Below are 8687 nucleotides of genomic sequence, written 5' to 3' on the forward strand. Positions count from 1 at the left end.
CTTGAGGGAGACAGCTGATGCCATTTTCCTGTTGCCGTTTTGCTTGCTAGTAAACTGTTATGTTTTCACTCATACCTACTTGCATTTTGTTTTTCCTTATTAGTGGAAAATGATTGGTTTCAACTTGAAACTAACGGGAGGTACCTCATTTTAGTGTCCAACTCTTTAAATTATCTTAAACCAAGACACATAGCTTAACACTGCAAGACAGAACCTGGGCAGAATGGGGGAAGACTACAGAGCCCTGGGGGTGCAAGCAAAAAGTATTGGTGCCCAAGTTATCTTTTCCTCCATTTTAGGATTACAGCCAGAAATAGATGTATAAGTCAAATCAACTTCTAGCCTTGTGGTTGGTGGCATTGTGAAAAACAGAGTTCACTCTTTAGAATTTTTAAAAGTTTAATAAAGTATAAAAGAAGGACAAATAAATAATCCAGCACTGGGGTGCTTTTGGCAAATGGCCACAGAGCACAGAGGTAGCTTAAAATCATGTTCTCTATATACGGTTACATTGCTGGGGTTGCATGTATATTCATTAGATTATACATTATCCAAATATTCTTGAGAGCTTTTGATGTTGCAGGGACTCATTTTTGTTTTGGCTTTACATTTTGACTTATCTGCATGACATCCTGTAGATCAAGTCAATATATTTTATTCCTTCTCTGATAAGAGGAGTTAACAACCTCTTCTCTAAGTCTTCTCTGGTGCTCTGGTTTGTGTCACCACTATCCCTTGGAGAGGTCAGTCAGTGGATTGCTTTATACTGTTCTCTTAGTTACACAAAAGCCTTTTAACATCTTATGTTTTGCTAAGGTCCACAGTATAATACATTTATCATGCTACTAGTTCTATAAGCTATACGTAGATATTATATTCATTACACTATTTTTTCTATGAGCTATACAGTTCATACTTAAACTGATAGATTATGTTATATTAACAAGCAGCTAAAAGGAATTGTAAATTGTACCATATCTAAATACTTATGATCAATAACAATGTGCAAAATCTAATACATGAATGCAAAAGCCAATATTATATGGTCATTTTTAACACTGTTATGAAGGTTTTGACTTTTATGATGGGACATTCTTCAATGACTATAGCCTATCAGGGAGGAATGGGATCCACCTGTCAAGCTGCCTCCCAAGATGAGAACCAGAAGACCAACCACCTCAAATGTATGTATACCAATGCCCTTAGCCTGGGGAACAAACAGGAGGAACTGGAGCTCTGCATCCAGTTAGAAAGTTATAATACCATAAGAATAATTGAAACGTGGTGGAACAACTCACATGACTGGAGGTTCACAATGGATGGCTATAGGCTGTTTCATAAAACAGGCAGGGAGGAAGAGGAGGAGTTGTGCTCGATATCAGGGAGAACCTTGAATGTATAAAAGTAAACTACATCATCTGTGGAAGCCTTATGGAATGCCTCTGAGTCAAGATGAGAAGAGTTGTTTCTGTAGGGGGATCTTACAGTAGACATCTACTACTGACCTCCAAACCAAGATTGTAAGACCAACAAAGCAATATTTGGGTCACTTCAGCAAGCTTTGGCCCAACAGAACCTGGTTTTTATGGATGACTTTAGCTATCCTGACATTTGTTGGAAGAACAATACAGCAACTCACATGCCATCTGATGTATGGGTCTCCTTGAGCCAGGTCTTATAAGCTCTTGGAGATCTATGTCACACCCGAGATAGCTCAGCCACCTCAGATGGCATAAAATCAGCAGGATGGCTTCTGTGGTAGTGTTGGAAACAGAAAAGTTTTAATAAAAGGCAAAATAACAAAGCTCTTTACAGAGAAAAACTGAGCCAGGGGCAAGACACTTTTGCTCCTGGTAAAACACCTCACAAAAGCAATCAGTTCCTTTGTTGTCTTCTTTTTCTAGTAAATTGCTTAGGCTTTGGCTTCTGTCCAATTAGCTATCCTTAAGTTTGAAGTCCCCAAGGTCCTATGAGGTATCTTTTTGCCTAAATGAGGAGAGAAACTTCTGGGCTTTTTCCCTTTTTAAGGAGACAAAGGATAATTTTGTCACTCCGTCAAAAGGGGGCACATTCCTACAGCCATCCATCAAATTCCTGGAATGCATAAAGAACTGCTTCCTCATAGAAATGTTAGATGTGCCAACCAGGAATGAGGTGACAGCCTTGGCTGTAGTGATCACAGTATTATGGAGTTTGGGATCCAGCTGAGCATGCTGAAAGTTAGTACTAAGACAAAGGTTTTAGATTTTAGAAGAGCAATCTTCAGCTCACTCAGAGCTCATTTGGGAGGGATTCTGTGGGAAGCTTCCATGGAGGATAAAGGAGCCAGAGAGTGCTCAGAGATTTTCAGGAACGTTCTCCTGGAAGCACAAACAGTTCATCCCCTTTAAGGGTAAGAGAAGTAGGTGGAACAAGAGACTCTCTTAGCTTAACTGTAAGCTTCTGAGTCTGCTCAAAACCAAAAGTGAAGGATACCAGAGATGGAAAAGCAGACACACATTGAGAATTACAAGAGCATTGCCAGGGTGAGTAGAGATGCAGTTAGAATTGAAATCAGCCAGATATGTCAAAACACAGAAGAAAGGGTTCTTCAGGTACATAACCAACAAGCAGAAACAGATGGAAAATATTGGTCCACTGTTAAACAGGAGATGTGAATTAATCACCAACAATTCTGAAAAGGCAGAGGTTCTCAAAACTTTCTTCATCTCTGTCTTTACCAGCACTATGCAGCCCCAGGACCTGGTAACAAAACTCCAGGCTGATGCAAACACAGACCCACCATCAGTGAAGGAAGAGTTGGTGTGTGAACTATTACAAGAGCTTGGCCCCTGCAAATCAGTGAGCTCTGAAAATATCCACCCAAGGGTGTTAAAGTTGTCTGATGCCATTGTGAGCTCACTCTTCATGATGTTTGAGAACTCGTGGAGATCAGGGGATGTTCCAGAAAACTGGAAGAAGGCTAATTTTTATGGCTTGGGGGTTTTCAGGGTCTGACCCCAGCTGCCGCAGGTGTCCAGATAGGGAAGTCCTGCTAAGCATAACCTGTCCAGGTTCCTCAGGCAGGCTCCCAGCCGCAGGCAATCTTAGCAAGCAGCTCGGTTCTTAAGTTAGATCAGCTCTTTGGTGAATTCAGCTCTTTAGTGATTTCAGCTCTGCTTGCTAAATGCCTCAGCAGACGCAGGGAGAGAGAGGAGAAGGCTGTATGAGGTTCCACAGAGGTGTCTTTATTGGCAGCTTCTGCAAAGGGTGACAATGACAGCTCTTCTGCTGAACAGCACAGAAGTAGGAGTTTATATAGGGTATAGGGGTTTTGGGAAACAGTCCAATAGTAAGGGTTGAGGTGAATATGACCTATGGCCTTACAGAGAGATGACGAGGGTCCGAAGGTGGAAGAGGGGCTTCTTTGGTCCAGTCATCATGACTAGGCATTTCTTATCTTAGGCAACTGACCGCCAGGGAAACCTTGCAGGCCCTGTGGCTGCTACAGCTAATGTCACCCTCATCTACAAGAAGGGCTTAAAGGAGGATCCAGGAAATTATAGGCCCATCAGTCTTACTTCAGTCCCTGGCACAAATCCTCCTGGGGGCTATCACAAGTCAGATGAAGTATGTGATTGGGAAAACCAGCCCAGATTCACCAAGGGCAAATAGTGTTTTACAAACCTGATCATCTTCTACGACAAAGTAACCTGCTTGGTTGATATGGGATGAGCAATGGATGCCACCTACCTGGATTTCTCCGAGGCTTTTGATACAGTTTCACACAGACTCTTTTCAGAGAAATTGATTCATTATGGTCTAGACAAGTTGTCTGTATGGTGGGTGGGGGACTGGCTGACAGACCACACCCAGAGGATTGTGGCAAATAGTTCCTTTTCAAATTGGCAACCTGTCACAAGTGGGGTCCCTCAGGAATGGATATTGGGCCCAATGCTGTTTAATATCTTCATAAGTGATTTGGATGATGATGGGATCAAGTGTTTGCCAATGATACCAAACTGAGTGGGGAAGTAGGCACCTCATAAGGGAGAGCCACCCTGTAGGAAGACCTGCATAGGCTGAAAGAGTGGACTGACAAGAACCTTATGAAGTTCAACAAGGACAAGTGTAAGGTCTTGCACATGGGAAAACATAATCCAGGAGTGCAGCACAGGCTGAGATCTACCTGGCTGGAGAGCAGCTCTATGGAAAGGGACCTAAGGATCCTGGTGGACAAAAAGCTCAATATGAGTGAACAGTGTGCTGCTGTGGCAAAGAAAGTCAACAGAATTCTGGCTTGAATCAACCAGTAGAGATGACAAAGTCATTATCCCAGTCTTCTCAGTACCATGCCAGGAATACTGTGTCCAGTTTTGGTCCCTGCTACACAAAAGATGTGGACAAGACTGAGAGAGTCCACAAAAGGGACAAAAAGATGATCAAATGAGTGGGAAATCTGTCATATGAGGAAAGGCTGAGAGAACTGGGTTGGTTCAGCCCTGAGAAGGCTTAGGGGACACCTTATCACCATGTTCCAGTATTTAAAGGGTGGCTACAAAGAAGATGGAGACTCTTTTTACAAAGAGTCACATGTAAAAGACAAGGGGTAATGGATACAAGTTACTCCTAGAGAGATTCCGATTGGACACAAGAAGAAATTTGTTCACAGTAAGAACAATCAGCTCTTGGAATAATTTCCCCAGGGAAGTGGTGGATTCTCCAACACTGGACACTTTTACAATTTAGCTGGACAGGATGCTGGGCCATCTGGTCTAGACCTTGCTTTTTCCAAGAAATGTTGGACCGGAAGATCCTTGACATACCTAGTATTATACAATTCTATGAAATCTGAAACACATCTCCTATGTTTCTCATCTGCCATATGTCACTGAAGTACAAAGTAGATATTGCTTTGCAAGTCAAATTCTGAGGAAGAAAAAAATGCATTCTCTTTTGAGGAAGAAAAAAATATGCATTCTTTTCTTCAGTCTTTTATAGAATAGGCCATTTTCTCTGTTAGATGCCAAGATCTCCTGTACTCTAGACATGATCCCAAAACCATAGCTGCACTGGGAACATACTTCTGGGAATAATTAACAGACCACGCAAATTCCTGATGAGTGTCTTCCTGGATTATCTTCCCAGAGCAATATTGCCCACCATGACTTCCTCTCTCTAAACAGCTATCTCTTTTCTTCCCTAGCTCACTGAAAATACATGCTACAGGAATTTTATAGGAACATGTCATGAGGCAAGCTCTACACATTTTCATCTTTAAAAGAGCCCTCACTCCACCACCCTACTCCTCAAACTAAGAACATTATTGAATAACAGCAAGGCTTCTAAATTTGAAATCCTTTATGTTCATTCTTATTTTAAAGTTTTGTGCAGTACATAGTACATGCAGTATAAATACAAAAGAGATTCTCTTTTTGTCTTGAAGAATGAAAAATCACCATTTCTTGAGAGACAAACATAATCCTAGTTTGGTACTTCAAGACTGATTGTCACATGAAAAAGGGAGATTTCCTCAACCGTTAGTGTGGGGAGATTTACTTGTTCATTAATATTTAATGTCTGTCTATTGTATTTGCTGGGACCCCCGTGGCAGGGAGGAAGGAATGATGAATCTGACTCCATGTTCTAAGAAGGCTAATTTATTATTTTATGATACTAAATTATATAAAAGAATGCTATACTAAACTATACTAAAGAATACAGAAAGGATACTTCCAGAATGCTAAAAAGATAATGAAAACTCATGACTCTCTCCAGAGTCCCGACACAGCTTGGCACTGATTGGCCATTGAGTCAAAACACTCACACCAGAAACCCAATGAAAAAATCACCTGTGGTAAACAATCTCCAAACACATTCCACATGAGCAAAACAGAGGAGAAGCAAATGAGATAAAATTGTTTTCCTTTTTCTTTGAGGCTTCTCAGCTTCCCAGGAGAAAAATCTTGGGTGAAGGGATTTTTCAGAAAATGTGAATGTGACATCTGTCAGTGTCCCAGAAAAGCCAAGACCCTTGTGCCTGACCAGTCTGTCAGCATCCCCTTATGGGGACCCTTCACTGAGCAGTCCTGCTGGATTGGAGGGCAGTTCAACTGATTTATTCAGGGAAATATGCCAACAGGATAAGGGAGACTGCTCAGTGTGTCTTCCCAATTTATGACCCTTCAGTGGGCCTTCCATTGTATTCAAGTATATTCCCTGCTGCCGGTGATTGCCAGCGCCCATGAAGGACTCACACTAACAGTTCACAGAATAACACTCTTTATTAATTTAAAATTGTGACAGGTTAATGTTCAAGGATTGCCAGTGATAGTTTCTGACTGCAAAAACATATTCAAAGCAACATACAGACAAGCTCTAATCCCCACTAAAAGTATTCAGTGCGCACAGAATATGGTTCTTACTCAACAGGCATCCCTATGGGAGAAAAGACAGGTTCAGCCCATCAACTGAGCCCAGCAGTTATGATGGAGTCTTCCCTAACTTTCCCCCCATTATTGACTTACTTTTATGCTATTTCTTTGTGTTTAGGTGGAGCTTGACTGACTCTGGTCATGCATACCTTTGTTACTGATTGGTGCAAAATTCTCTCACTTCACTTTTAAAGATACAGTCAAAAAAATATAGAGCACATTTCCAGTGAGGAGTGGTTGTACCTTGGAGGGGGGTAACTTTGTGATGGAGGTGCGCTCTAACATTATAATTAGGCTATAATGGACCAAGTTCATCTGAGGAGAACGATTTCACCACAGTTGTTTATAGTAGGAGTCCTAGTAAAATACATGTATTGCATAAGTGGCCTTGCCCCAATCCTAGTTGTTCTAAATGGGCTGCAGCTGTGATGTCCTTAATTGGGTGGCAGCTGTGGCTAATGAAGATAACTGGGATAAAAGGGGGTGGGCTGGCTGGTCGGGGAGAGCCTTGGTGGAGCTCTGATAAAGAAGCAGGAGCAACAGAGCTGTGAAGATCTGCTTGTAAGACAACACTGAAAGAAGGTATGGGACTCTAGAAATATAACAACAACAAGACATGATAGAAGATAGGATAGCCGAGAGCTGTGGCAGCCTGAGAGCTGGGACTCTAGAAATATAACAACAACAGTTTTTGGCTTGGTAGCAAGACATCTTCTATCTCCCTTGGTTGACAGGTGCTATGTGGTTTATCAGCTGCAAAGTACAATTGAGTTCCCCTCACTGCAACGATTTCAATAGAGCCTGGCTGCAGTGTTTTCACTCCAGCCTCTGTTCCATCACCCTTAGCAGGTGCTATGGTTGCAGATTGTGGATATGGGGAGTTATTGTGGAATGGGTCTTGAGCATGCCAACCACATTCCACCAAGGGAGCAGCAACTGTATATTACCCTATAATTTCTGTGCTGTTATAACTTCTGTTAGGATGTGAATATAGCTTCTCAGTTTCCTCTAATTTTACACCCAGCCATCTTTCCACACTGATCCAGAAAATGCTGCTTATAATGTGCCTCTGCTAAGTGACACCTTGTGGCTTGAAGATGTCATCTTACTTTGCTTTCTTTAGTCATATTTGTTGTTCTGAAAGATGATTGTATGCTTCCTGTTTTCACGTGTCTGTTTAAAGCCTACAATGCATTTCTTCCATGTACTTGATCAGTCTCCTGTTGAACCCATGGAAATGTCTTGCATATACGGTATCCTTTGAGAAGAGGAGAGTGTCCAATGGAGGACAACAAAGATGGTGAAGAGTCTTGAGGGGAAGCCTTAGGAGGAGTAGCTGAGGCTGCTTGGTCTGTTCACCCTGGAGAAGAAGAGACTGAGGGGAGACCTGATTTCACTCTACAACTTCCTCATGAGGAGAAGAGGAGGGGCAGACACTGATCTCTTCTCTGTGGTGCTCAGTGACAGGACCCAAGGAAATGGCCTGAAGTTGCATCAGGAGAGGTTTAGGTTGGCTATCAGAAAAATGTTCTTCACCCAGAGTATGGTTGGGCACTGGAACAGGCACCCCAGGGAGGTGGTCACAGCATCAAGCCTGACAGAGTTCAAGAAGCATTTGGACAATGCTCTCAAGCACATGGTGTGTGACTCTTGGGGATGATCCTGTGCACCACCAGGAGTTGGACTCGATGACCCTTGCGGGTCCCTTCCAACTCAGCATATTCTGTGATTCTGTGAGATTGCATAAAGAGTCACCTACCTTTGTTTTGAATGTTTGTCCCACTAATTGCCTTTATTGGACTTTATTCTTATATTGGAAAAGGTAATGAAGAGTTGATCTCTATCCATGTTTCTCATGCCACTCAGGATTCTTAGGTCCTTACCCTATTCCTCCTCCAAAATGTCTCTTTTTCAGGTTGATGAGTTCTGGCCTATTTCAACTTTGTTCATATGGAAAAAAAGCACAAAGTGTTTAACAGGTCAGGCTAGTATGAAAAGGCACATGAGTTTCTGTATGTGATAGCACTGAAACTTAGCACCTACCTAATGCCATATCCTGCCACATCTGACCTTTTTGACTGGACAGCCACTTAGTCACCTGGAAACATTTTCAACAAAAATATAGAATTTATACTTCTGACTTTGCAGGATGCCTTACCCCACTCCATGCCACAAATTTATGCAATCTACAATCAGCATTATAAAATTGATTATACAATGAAATATTCATAACCCCCATATGATTTCAACCTTCTTTGCTCTTACCCCTTTCCC

Source organism: Melozone crissalis, unplaced genomic scaffold, assembly GCF_028551555.1.
Source record: "Melozone crissalis strain CALT ecotype California unplaced genomic scaffold, PUWL_Pcris_2 ptg000354l_1, whole genome shotgun sequence".
Lineage (NCBI taxonomy): Eukaryota > Metazoa > Chordata > Aves > Passeriformes > Passerellidae > Melozone > Melozone crissalis.